We start from the raw sequence: 13049 nt of genomic DNA, 5'->3' as shown, positions 1-13049 counted from the left end.
GAGCCTAAGAAAAGATTTCTCTGGCAGGTCTAGACACAACTCTACCCGTCTTATGGTGATCCAAGAGTGGGGGTCTATCAAAAGGTTCCGCCTAACCCTCCCACTAAAGCAGGGTTCTGAAGGTGTCAGCAGGATTTGGTTGACTGGACCATTAATGGAGCTTCGGTTAATTATTGACTGATTAAGGATTTACCTTATCTTTCCATCAGGAGCTGGCTCAAGACTTAACGGTAAGCAATTTAGAGCCAGCGCGAACTTACCCACGTGTTTTTGTGTGTTTGTTGTTTTCTGTTTTCTTTTCTTTTTTTTTTTAATTCCCCTTTGGGTCACTTTAGCTTGTTTTTCCCTATAAATCACACTCAGGTCAGAATGGCCAGTCCTTACTGTGCTTGGGCGTCTTCGAAAGGACTGGAAACGAGAGGGCCTGGTGTTAAGTCCAGGGACAAAGGCCCTGAGAACTGCTGCCTTTTGCAAGACTTTGCTTACTGGTGCAGGTTTCCCCATGAAGCCCCTGGGAGAAAAGCAAGGCCTTTTTGTCTCTAAAAGTGCTGGTGATGCTCTGCTCCTGGATGAGGATCAGCCCCCCACCCTGCAAGGCAGCCTGTCCTCTCTGCTGAAGGCCTCTTGGCAAAGCCAGGGAATCAGCACAGGCGGCTCAGGCCCAGCTGCCCCAGATAAGAGGTGGCCCGTGTTAATGTACAGGCTTCCTCTGAACCTCAGCGGGGCCTTCCTTTTCCAAACAGTCTCCCTTTAATGTTGGCGAATGTTGTTTTTCCATTGACTCAACATCTCGCCTCTGGTGGTAAGCCAGTGGGGAAAGTTGGAGCGGGGGGGTGGGGGGGGTGGCGGCGGTGGAGGAGGAAGGTGGGAGAGAAAGCCATGCCAAAGCAAGAGAGAGAGAGGGACGGTCAGCCACATTTCCAAACACGCTAGACACCTGCTTTGGAGAGACGGTGACCGAGCCTAAAATTCTTGCTTCCTCTTGATTGAGATCAGCCTTTTGACAGCCCCTACCTATGACACTGCCCCCTCCCCCAAGCAAGAGTTACTTCAATGTGAAAACCCATGTGAGGGATTCACAACTTTTCTCTATGAATCCTACAGTCTCATCTGTTGGATTCCATCTCTCAAATAAGAGCATTATTGGGTGCGTTGAAGAGGGAAAAGAAATTCTAAGAAAGAGATGAAAGAGAAGATGGAAAGCGAGCAGGTGAGGGGAAGAAAGTTAGAAAACAGCAGAGAAAGGGAAAGTGAGAAAAAAAAGTCAGAAGCCTGGAAATGAAAGGCAAACGGGAGAGGATACGAGGTTAAAACAAGAAAGAAATAAAGGTGAAAGGGAAGAGGGGAAGGACGGTTGAAAAATAAAATCTGAAATGAGAGTGTTTCCCCAGAAGCTTGGGTTTTCCAGCCACAGGATGGACCGACCGGGGTTGGGGATGGAGAGCAGTCCCCTCCGGGGCTTCTCTGGGCCACTCGGGGTCAAAGTGCATCTTCAAAACCAAATCTTGATTAGAGCCAGCTAAATGTTTTGACTTGAAGGAGACACGAAGGATTAAAAAGCAAAATAGAGCAGCATGGGTAAGAAAGAAACAGGAAAAGAAAGAAAATTAAAAAAAAAAAAGAACCCTCACGGGAGACACAAAGGGAATGATAGAAAACACTTCTGAATCAGCTAGTCATCTACTAACAAGCTGCAAAGATTTCCAATGACAAGTTGTCACATTAGTTTAGTGAAACTGAAGCAGTACTTATCCCCTTTCCTGTGCTTAATCTCTCCCTGCGTGCCACAAAAACATGCTACCACGTTTAATAGGATTAGTTTCGTTCACTTTCTCCCCCCACCCCTTTTATTTTTTACAATTCTATTTTCAGCAATACAGGGATCCTTGAATTCATGGACTTCCTGCAGTGCACAGCAAAACCTGGCATGCATGGTTTTTACCCTTTTAAAGACTCTATTTGAATCTGAAGAATGTAATTTGACTATTTTGTACCTTTTCTCCCCCAATGAATTACTTGCTCCTCATGGAAATCTCCATAGCTTAGAGGGTGGGGGAGGGGTGTTGGTGGTAAAAGGGTCGAGAGAGAACCAGGGCTAGGAAAAAGCCGACAAAGCCCAGTCTTGCAGAGGTTATATGCCCTAGGAGAAACTCTTCTAGCTCTGACCGCAGGCAAACATGGGTGCCAATTTAGACTGCAAATTACTGGCTTTGCGGCCCTGAGCAAGTGGTGAAACCTTCCCCAGCCTCAGTCTATTCATCCATACAGTGGGGATAATTCTTATCACGGCTATTGAGAGAACTACACTTAATATATTTTATTTCTTCCCTTCTAAGTTTCACTTTTTCTCCTACTATATTATGTTCCTGAAATCAGTGTGTCTTATAATCCATTGGACATTTAAGGATATCATGTTTTGTTTTTCTCTCAAAGGCCATCTTTAAATTGATAGTGTGTCTTATCATCCATGGGATTTTAGAATTTAAAAATGGCAGCACTGGGTGTAAAGCATCTGGCACGGTTATAACATTGGAAGTGCTCAATAAATGCTGAATTATCTATCATTGCTTATTACTACATCTATTTGCCTCCTTCTGAATTCTCACTGAAAGACCACTGGGATATTGAGAGGAGGAGGTGTGGACACTTTTGCCCCTCATCCAGATTCTTCTAGGCTTGTGCTTCTAATTGAAGTCTCACAAACCCAACTAACTCAAACACATAACTATCCACCCGTGTTGACTAAGACCCCAAATCCTCTAGTCCACTCTGCTCCCTCAGTAGGGTCACCAACTGCCATTCTTAGCCATGTGTCACGAGCATTAGTTATCTGTTGAATGGTGTTGTTCCATTTTCCTGGAGTCCACTTTGGGCTATGCACCCCCTCCTGCCCTCTGCCTGCTCCCCCCCCAGGCACTACCACCAGCTTAGCACGGAGGTGATGAAGGGGTGAGGGTGCTTTATCTGTGAGGGAAAAGGAGAAGGCCCAGGGGAACCAGGGCGAGGGGAGCAACACTGGGCCTCGAGTAGGGATGGAGGCACAGGAGGGGAGGTCCTGGGGGGCCAAGGGCTGTGCCTGCAGAGGGAGAGGGGAGCAGGGAGCAGAGTGCCTCCATTGTGCACCTGCCAGCCCCCACACTCCCAGGGGAAGACCCCGGGGTGCCTCACAGCAGGCTCTCAGGCCTTCCTGTCAAGCCTGGAGAAGCGCGGGAGCCCGAGGCTTCCTAAGTCTCAGCGGGCTAGTGAGGGCCTGAGGAAGCCGAGTCCCTGTACCCTGCATCCTGGCTTGAGCAAAGGTCATATGTAACCTCCAGAACTTTTCTGTTGCCTCCCTTTCGGCCCTCCAGACACACTTCCATGCACCAGTCAGCTCCCAGTGAGCTGCCTCGCCGGGAACTGGTGCTCCTTGCCTCCTTCCAGTCGCAGGCACCCCCCCACTGCACTTACCCCCTAACTCCGCTCCCTCGAACCCCAGGACCTCTCCAACTTGTGCTCTGCAAGGCAAACACCTACACTCTCTCCTTACCCCCACCCACTCCCCTCCCACACTCACCGACAGACACTCTCCCCTACCCATCCCTGGCCCCTCCAAACTCTGCCCTCCACCCCGCCTCTGCCCCCTGCCCCCCCCATCTCCCCACCAGGATCTCAAGTATAGGCCAAAGTGTTCCTCCTACCCTGGGAGTGAGAAGTCAGTGTCACCTGTCTCCCTGAAGCTTGGCCCCAAATGTGTGTTTCTCTGTGGTTGTCTTGAGAGTCTTTGTTTTGTCCCCGAGAGTCCTAGCCACTTGCCCCAGGTCCAGAGAGCAGGAATCTTCCACACTTGCCCAAAGATATTCACAAACCCTAGGAAGATAGGCATCTAGGGGTGATGCTTGAGCTCTCTGTCATTCAGGGAGTGCCTCCTCCTCCCAACCCCTGGGTTCATTCACTAGGGACTGGGCCCACAGATGCCCCAAGCTGTCCATCTGTCCCTTATCCCAGCCCAGGAAACACCCTGATTACTCATCTCAAGCTTTTGGAAGGTACCAGCAAATACCTTTTTGGGGATGTATAATTAACTACTCAAGGCCATCTCCAGTTCTAAAACTGTCAACCTTCTTGATGTTTCTCTGTTCATTCAGCCCATTCCCTTTCTCTGGCTTTCTTCCCCTCACACTACTGCAGAATCACAGCTGGGGATGAACCTTCCTGCCTATCTTTCTTTGCCTTCTCGCAGCTCTCTTTGCCTGGGCCCCCTTTTAATGATGTTGGGGTGTGCATGTGGTCATTGGTTTGAAAAGAATCTCAGGAAGAGTTGTAGTTTACTTTACAGAGATTTGGGGGAGTTGTTCATTCAGACATGTAAAAACATACCATAGATGATATACATTTGTCTTAGTTTTACCTAGGATTGTTGACCTTTTTTTCTTTCTTGTTGTTCTCTTCTTGAATAGAACTTTGTGTCCCGTGGTTTCATTGGTCTGATGGGCAGCTTCTGTAGGAAAGGTCTGCCATCCATAAAGCATGGAAGGTGAGAGGACCAAAAAAAAAAAGAAAGGAAAAAAGCAGACTTCAGATCAGTAAATGATTCCTGTCTGCCAGGATGGACAGGTCTAGGTCCAAGAGCATAGAGCCTGGCTTCCAAACATGCACTAATTCTACTGTTTATTCCCTAAAAGGTGAACGGTGTGCATATAAAGGGCCCAAAGTAGCTGCTATGCATATGCTAAAATGTGCACACATGTACATATCAAATGACCATCCAGTTAGCTTCATCAAAATATTTGGGGGCAGGAGTTCTGTATAAAAGGAGTACAGATCAGTGTGAGTGTGCAGAGCACATACTTGTAGACAAAATAGGTTCACTGAACACCAATCATGTGCTGAACAATTTTACTCTCTACAACTCTGTAAGTTGGATATTATCCCCACTTAACAGATGAAAAGAACTGAGGCTCAGATAGATTAAGTAACACACCTAAGGTCACAGAGTCAGTAACTGAGCAGTAATTGGAAACACAGCATGACCCCCAGATGCCCAGGTCCTCCCACTGATTGCCTAGCTGGGATGGGCCCAGAAATCTTTGTTTTTGAAAAGCTCCCTTGGTGATTCTTGATTACTTGCCACTCTTGGAAACCACTGCTCCACATCAAACCATCCCGCTATCCCTGTCACCAGCCTTGCCTCTGAGCAGCCTTCTCCACGTTGGATAAAACCTTTAAAACATATTTAAATAGCAATTTCGAAAAACTCTGCAGCATATGGATTTTCCTTTTGATCTCAAAATGATGACAAACAGACACTTAGATACTTCATAAAAGAAATATCACCAGAAAAATTATAGAAATCTGGCTTTCAACTTTGTCTTGCTCTAATTTAAACAAAATGCAACTTTCCAGAGTTACTCTCTCTCTCCCCCCAAATAAATCCAAACTGGGAGCTTCCTTCTCTTTTCCTCGGTGCCCGGCCTACACCTATTTATCTCTAGCCCGCTCCTGAATAAAAGCCTAATAAGATGGACAGGAAGGATAACTTAAGTCTTATCACTCCAAATCACCAAAACCCACCAAAAATCGAGCACCTCCTGGGAATTCACACCCTGGAGTCCAAAGACCAAAGAAAAGAGAAGCTGGAGTAACGGCCAAATGTCCTTAGATTAGTTGACATAAGAAAGGGGGTGGACAGGAGGGGAGGTTTCCACCCCTTCAAACGCCCCCGCCCCTCCTTGGGTCCTCCCGGAGGCCCCCCTGGCCCAGGTGGAGCGCGTCCCCGGGTGCGGGCGCGCCGCCGCCGGAACGGCCCCCGCAGCAACAGGCGGACGGCCGGCGGCTGCGGGCGGCGGGCGGCGGGCGGCGGGCGGGGAGGGGGTTGGGCCGCGGGGCCGCTCGGGCCGGGCGGCTCGGATGGCCCCTGCCCCGCGCAGCGCGGGGAGCAGGTGGCTGCCCTCTGCGCCCGGTGTGCGCCCAGCGCGGGCCAGCCGGGCAGGGCTCCGGCCCCGGCGGCGGCCCCGGAGGAGGCGAGGGCTTCGGGGCCCCGGCGGGGGGACCGGGACCCCCCGGGGGCCCGCGCGGGCCGGAGGGGCGTGCCCTGTGCTCGGAGCGCCGGACCCCGCCGCAGCATCTCGCGCTCGCGGTCTCCGGGCCGAGAGGCCGCGACACCTATCGCGGGGCTGCGGCGAGAAAGGAAGGGCCGGGAGGGAGGAGGAGACCGGGAGGAAGCCGCCGGCCAGGCAGCCCCGCTCCTGCCGGGTGCCAGGAGAGGCGACTCCCAGCCTTCCCTCCCAACCCGAAACTTTTCCAACCCACGCAGGCGTATTCCTCACGGGTTTCGGCGGCCGGAGTCGCCCTCAGGGAGAGGCTCGGCAAACACACGCGTCCCCCGACACGCGGGCGGAGGTACACAAGGCACACCGGGAGGGACCGGGCCGCGGGGAGGTGGCTGGGGCCGCGAAGGCAGCAGGCGGCCGCACAGCCTAAAGGGACTCCCCGCGTGCGAGAAGCAGTGCTTGAAACCCTGCAGAAGCTCGGGAGTGTAACGGTGCCCCGAGGCTTTGCGTAACTTTGCCCACTGCGCCCCCGCGTGCAGAGGCGTCCCCTCGCACTCACACCCTCACCCCACCCCGCTTCCCCTCTGCTGCGGCCCCGAGCCTGCCTTTGTATTTCAGGAACTGGGAAAGACCTGCTAATCTGAGCCAAAGAAGGAGGGATGTAAATTGCGAACATTCCACTCCCTGGTACCCCCCCAGATCCCGAGGGAGAGCGTCGGGTTCTCCCCGAAAGCGTTCCCTCCGCTTCCCTCTGCCCTTGGGTCTCCAGCTTCTTTACTGCTGTGGACTGAAGAAGGTAAAGCACAATCGAATCGATGCGAAGATTTTTCTGAAAGCACGACCTCTCCAAATCCTAGCCCCCAAAGAGCCGGGCGGGGTTGGAGAAAGGCACGTTATTTCGGGGGGGGGGCAACAGCACCCCTCGGGAGGCGCGCGCGCGGCCTGGCGGACGCCTTGCCGGGCTCAGCGCGGCCGGGCGGAGTGGCTGGATTATGTAAGTAACAGCCCTCCATGTGCTCACCACCATCTGTTAATATCTTGATATTGGAAAGTTCGGTGCCTGAGGCAAAGCCAGGGTTGGCGGCGCAGAGCTCCCAGCCTACTCTTTTCTACTCGGGGCAGGGAATGTACCTCCATTCGATTGTTTTCGCCCACTTCCCTAAAATCAAGTTAGTAGTGTGCCCCTTCCCTCGCTGACAACCAACCCCACAGGTGTGTTTTTGTGGACGAAGGGTGATTTTCTTGGAGGTCACTTTATTGTAATGAATCCTTTCGATGAATTTGTATTTTTATGACAGTTCTAGTTTCCTTTAGGCATTGCGGTGGGCCCTTATTTGGGATGGAAGCTTTATTACTTAAAAAAAAAAAAATTACGTTTTCCGCCGGCACTCGGGGCCCAAATTCTTGTAAGGGTTATATTTCAGCTTCTTTGGAGCGCTTGGCCTCTGTTTACTTTGAAAGCTGTTGGTTAAACAAACATCACTCGGGAGGCTTCGAAGCAGTGGCGTTCCCAGGAGAGAAACGCCGCAGCTGCTCCTTGCTACTGATCTTGTGGCATTTCACTTTTCCCCCCCATTCAGAACAGACCCAGGTTGGGCCTGGCGTCACACTGGGCACAGGGGATAGGGGGGTGGGGGATGAGAGAATGGCGGTCAGTCTGCCTCTAGACAGCCGGAAGCAGGCCGGCCTGCACCCTGGAGTTGGTTTTTCTCTCTTTCTCTTCCTCTCTTCAGGGTGGAGGTGGTGGTGGAGAGTGGATGGTTTTGTGAGTGTTTGTGTGTCCAGGCAGGGATCTTCAGTATCTTTCTCCCGAAATCCACGCCCACGTTGGCCTCTCTGCTGGATCTGGTTAAAATTCCCAGAATTGGGTTTGTTTAGGATCTGACGATGGTTCTTTGTAAGGTTTTAAATTTCTTATATGCAATCTTCCCTCCTACCTTCATCTAAGGGCTTTAAGAAAGAACGGTGGAGGAGAGCTGAAATACACCGAGGAAATGTCAAGGCAAAGTGTGTTTAACCCAGAACCAGATGCATAAGTGATAACTGCAAGAGTTTGACTAAGAACTCACAGCAGATCCCCCTTCCTATAAATAAGTAAATGCAGTCTGCATGGATGAGGTTTGTTGGAAGACCGGTCAGAACTTGTGTTAACTTTTAAGTTACTGGGGTTGTGTTGCCAATGGGCGGAGGAAGGGGTTGACCCTAGGCTTGGCCGCTGGTTTCAGAGATGGAGCCAGTATCTAGACGACTTCTCGGCTCCGACCTGACTGATCGCTTCTCCCCTATCAGAAAACAAACCGGGAGTCGCCGGAGATAGGGGGCTCGGGCCTCACGCCTTGCTCTAGGACGGCCCAAGACCTGGGAGAGCGCCGCAGCTTGGGCAAGAGAGGTTGCCAGGAGCCCGGCCTCTACGTCGCCCCGACAGTAAGGGACAGGACAGGGCTCCGCGTACGTAGCTCACGGAGCTGGGCTACGGACCGAGCTCGCTTGCCCAGCGTCGCGCGCGCTCCTGTTTCAACCAGCCGCTCTTGCGCCCTAATGCGGGCTGCGAACTGCGGCGGCAGAGCGTGGCGAGCCGCGAGCCTCCGCTGCGTTGGCTGGGGGGTGGGGGAGCTTCCTTGTCTGCCAAGCGGGTTACCCCGACTTCCATTCAGGCCTGCCTTCCCCCGGGAGTGACAGAGGGCTTACTGGGGTTCGCAGGGAACTTTTCCTGCGGCCAGTTCCCGGGCGTAGTGTGCAAAACGTGCATCCGAGCGCTAGGTGCAATTGACATAACTTGTGGGCTAAAGTTCAAGCCATTTCCTTCTAGATTCTGAATCTTTTCTCTCTCGGCTCCCTTTCTTCCCCTTTCTCCCCCTCCTCCTTCCCTGCCCTCCTTTCTTTTAAATGTCAAACTGAGCAGATGGTTTTAAGGTGTGGAGGGCATATATCCTTTACTCCCACCAGTTTATTTGTGGGCTGGCGCTAACATATGTACAAACTGGGATACTTAAAGAAAATAATAGGACGGAAAAGAAGAAAGGAAGTAGCCTTGATCCATTCACAGAACCCACATTTCCGCGCTCAATACACCCGCTTACCTCGAAAGGACTCAACCAATAGAAGCATTATTCCATCCTGCATCTAATGGTCATGTTGATAGATTATTTCTGTTCCCAGCCTAAATTGTTACATCCCGATTATAACACTTGATACAATAGCCTATCATTGGAAGTGTGAGCGGTGTGTTTGTGTGCTCTGTGTGGTTTCTCTAACGGTGTGGAGGGAGTGTCTGGGGGCAGCGGAAAGGGAGGAATGAAGGCTGGGGATGCTCAAGCAAGTCTCTTTTCTTATCCCTGACACCCACCCTGGCCAGCTTGATTTTTTCTTCTTTTCAGTGTTTGAATCCCGTGCCAAAAGTTTCCTACAGGGTATAGTCTCAGGCATGTTATCATCTTTATTCTTATTCAAAGAAAAGACTTCTTCACAGTTTGATGAATTTGAGGCTGAAATGGTAAATGTCCTAGGGAAAGGTGTATGTTGTGTATGTGTGTGTGTGTGTGTGTGTGTTGCAGAAGATGGTGGTAGTTGTTGGCCAGTGTACTTGTAACACACCTCATAAACACTCTGTTGTCCCAACCAACGTCATTCAACCTTTGATCTGCCTGAATTCAAGGAACATACAAAAATACTTGTCCCCATCCTACCTAAAAACTGAGTGTCTAATCGACTAGGTATGAATGTTTCTGCCTCGCAGCCCTTGTAAGTCCTGGCTTTTATAGGATCTTTAGGTCATAAACGTGGGTGCTTTATTAAAAGCCGTTTACCGTGCCCGGTGAAAGACACGTTCTGGCTGCGGCTAGAAATGCCCTTTAGCATTTGTAACTTGCAAACCCCCAAGGAGCTCTTTAAGAGCCACATTAGCTAAAGAAATCTTGCTGGTTATTTTTCATCCAAGAAATGGCAAACCAAAGTGAATTTTCTATAGCTTTATGTTGAAACCCGAAATTTAAGTTTTTGAAATTTCTTGCCTAATAAACTTTAAAGTTTGTTACCCAGGCGTCAAAATTGTGTACTCCTATATGAAACCTCTCTCTGGTCATTCTGGGGTGGGTGAGTTAGTGAGGGGTAATTGCGAGGTAACGTTTGTAACATTTCCCCATCCCCCCAAAAAAAGGCTGCTCTACCTACAATCCAAATAACCAAGGGCAAATACTCTTCTTCCTAATAATTTTGGCGGAAGATTAACTGGAACTCCGCCAATACTGGTCTGCTACCAGATGCAGCGGAGCCCAAGTGAAACCTCTGGCACCCATTATTTTAATCCCAAACCTACCTGTATTTTATTGCCCACCTCCGCTCTAAAAGGAAGCAAGGGTGACATGTATTCTTGATACTATCTATGATCATTTAAAAGGTGGAACGATTTGAGCTACCCCACTCCCTCCTCCTATACCACCCCACCCCCTAAAACCCCACTTTTTCTCCAGTATACTTTTCCGTGCCTTCCTCCACCCAAGTCCGCTCCACGCTCGGCCACTCGGGGAACTGGATCAGCTGTATCTGGGAAAGGAAGGGGGGGGGGAAAGGACCTGCGTCCTGGACGAGCTAGTGTGAGCCGAGCGCCGCTCGCGCCGTCGCCCGCTTTGCACAGTGCCCGCAGATGGCTCGCTCCGGCCCCGGCGCGGCGATCCCGTCGCCCCGAAGCGGTGGCAGGGCGGGGGCGGGGGTGGGGGCCGGGGATGGAGGCGGGGGAGGGGGAGCGCGGGGCCCCTCTCCCCTCCTCTCTTCCCAGCCCCTCACCCCCACCCCTTTTATATTTTTTTTTTCCTCCCAAGTTCTCTTGCCTCGCTATCCCCCCTTGAATCCGAAGGCGCCTCGCGATTGGGTGCTGGGGCCGGGTACGTCAGTCAGACTGTGACGTGCAGTCTTCCTGTTTCCTTCAGCTGTGTCTTAAAGTAAATCTTGTTGTGGAGCGGAGCCCTCAGCTGAGGGAGCGCTCTGAAATAATACACCATTGCAGCCGGGGAAGCGCAGCGGCGCAAAAGAGCTCTCGCCGGGCCGCCCGCTCCCTCTCCGCTCGGCTCCTCTCCGCCGCTCCTCTCTTCTTCGCTCCTTTCTCTCCTCTCTTCTCTCCGCTCCTCCTTGCTCTCCTCTGCCTCCTCTTCTTCCCTCTCCTCTCCTCTCTCCTCTTCTCTCCTCTCCTCTCCTCTCCTCTCCCCTCCCACCCTTCCCTCCGTCCCCTCTCCCTCGCCCGCTCGCCCCGCTCGCTCGCTCGCTCGCTCGCTCGCTCGCTCGCGCACACTCACCGGCCCCGGTCCAATTATCACATTCATCACCCGCAAGACACCGCCGCGTGTGTGCGCGCGCGTGTTCTCCTCTCCCTGCCGGCAAAACCACGCTCGGTCCCACTGCCCTCTGCACCCGCGTAAGTATCCTCGCCCCCTCGCCAGTCCCCTCCCCTTTTCCAGAATCACTTGTCCTGGCTTGTTCTTGAATGAGAAGAAAAGAGACGAGACTCCCATTACTCATACCCGTGTAAACATTTTTTTTTTTTCCAGGAGAAAATGGTGTTATTTAAATGAATCATAATAAAATAGCCTCTAAACAGTTTCTAAGCAGGAGCCTCCGTGGAACTCAGCGCTCCGCTCCTCCCAGTTCCTAAGAGTAAGTGATCCGCTTGGTTTTTATTTCTTTCTCTTTCCTGCTGGTGGCTGGGGTGGTGGTGGCGATGGGGGGGGGGCGGTGCTGATACTGCTGGACTTGTCGCTGATCTTGTCACCTTTTGTGTAGTGTTTCTGGGCTGTGAGGAGGCGTTTGCTTCCTTTCCTTCTTTCTCCTACCCTCTCTTCTCGGGAGAGAGGACCGCGAGGGGGACCGGGTCGCTTTTTTGTTCGCCCGGATCCCCTCTTTCCGCCAAGCCTCATCCTTCCCGTCTTCCCGGGTTAAAACTCCTGTGCTAGTCCCCTCGTCCTTTCTCTTTGTCTTGTTTATTATAGCTGCCTTTCTTCCAGGCTCTTCCAATTTGCTTGTCATTTGCATACCTTTCACTTCTCCTTTTTAACCCGGGCAGAGGGCTGGGGAGTAGGGAGGAGGGCAGAGGGAGGAGGAGGGCGCTCTGTTACTTTCCTCGCAAAACGCTGTCGACGGCGAAATGTAGAAATCGGGGTTGGAGCGGTGGAGAGATGGTCCCGGGAAACCAGCGCGGCGCCCCTCTCCCGAGCTCCGAGGACCCAGGGCTAGGTCAAGTTGAGTTGGGTAAGGCGGCGGCGGGAGCCTCAGGAGGTGGGGTGGTGGAGGGATGGGGCCCGAGCGCCGCAGGGGGACCGAGTGGTCGCGGGGCGGGGTGGCGGTAGGGGATGTTCTTGGGCTGCGGATCTGCGAGGCGAAGACTCTCACGGTCCTCGCTGGCAGTCCTGCGCTGTCGGGGCTGCTCGGATCTGCTCTTGCCTGGGTGGTACCTGCAGTTCTGCCCCAGTTCGGAGGACTGGGGAGGGACGAGAACAGAGGTGAGGGTAATTGTCACTGGGAAGAATGGTGAGGAGGGCGGGAAGAGCTGCTATCTTGGCCGAACAGACTAGGAGGGGGCGAGGAGGGGGGCGTTGGCGGGGAGACATCACCCGAAGTCCAGTTTAGCAAGTTGTTGGTTCTTCTGGCGGGCTAGCCACTTACCCTGCTAAAACTGAACGTTGGTGGAAAGTGTGGATTGGAGTTGGGGGGGGGCGTGGAATGGCGGGAGGGAGGTAAAGGGGGAGTAGCTTTCGAAAGAGACTCACACGTCTCCCGCCACTTCTCAGCTTTTTTCGGGAAGTTGAGAGCCCTCCAGGCTGGCAGAGAAAGAGGAGGAGGAGGAGGAGGGGTTGGGTGATAGTCTTAAATAGCCCAAGGAGGCAGGTTGGAGTGTGAAACTGCTGTTCTTGGCAATCCAGAACCCTACTCCGCCTGGGGGAAGGCTGGGAACTCACCTGCTTGTTTTTATTTTTCCAAGAAGGTCTGTGTTGTCTCCTTGAGCTTATAAAAACAGTGCAAGCACAGGGTGGC

At 52.4% G+C, this 13049-nt stretch overlaps 1 protein-coding gene and 1 long non-coding RNA gene across 6 annotated transcripts in view; one reads left to right on the top strand and one right to left on the bottom strand.

The window, feature by feature from the left end:
* The window catches only part of LOC118555472 (uncharacterized), a 182836-nt gene extending 171399 nt beyond the window's left edge, over positions 1-11437 (bottom strand). For all 3 annotated transcript variants that reach the window (XR_013449869.1, XR_013449870.1, XR_013449868.1), the window contains exons 1-2: positions 11318-11437; positions 4388-4490 (exon numbers count right to left, since the gene is read on the bottom strand). This is a non-coding gene — a long non-coding RNA (uncharacterized LOC118555472). The remainder of the gene's footprint in view (positions 1-4387; positions 4491-11317) is intronic.
* The window catches only part of PROX1 (prospero homeobox 1), a 52122-nt gene continuing 50387 nt past the window's right edge, over positions 11315-13049 (top strand). Inside the window, exons 1-2 of one of the 3 annotated variants that reach the window (XM_078078115.1) lie at positions 11317-11436; positions 11570-11675. The gene's annotated coding sequence lies outside the window, so the exon portion shown is untranslated. The other 2 variants (XM_078078114.1, XM_036123608.2) reach the window with 2 other exon arrangements.

The sequence above is a fragment of the Halichoerus grypus genome, chromosome 7 (assembly GCF_964656455.1).
Source record: "Halichoerus grypus chromosome 7, mHalGry1.hap1.1, whole genome shotgun sequence".
NCBI lineage: Eukaryota > Metazoa > Chordata > Mammalia > Carnivora > Phocidae > Halichoerus > Halichoerus grypus.
The sequence above is the reverse complement of the archived record's forward strand: the minus strand, read 5'-3'. Positions and strand labels throughout refer to the sequence as shown.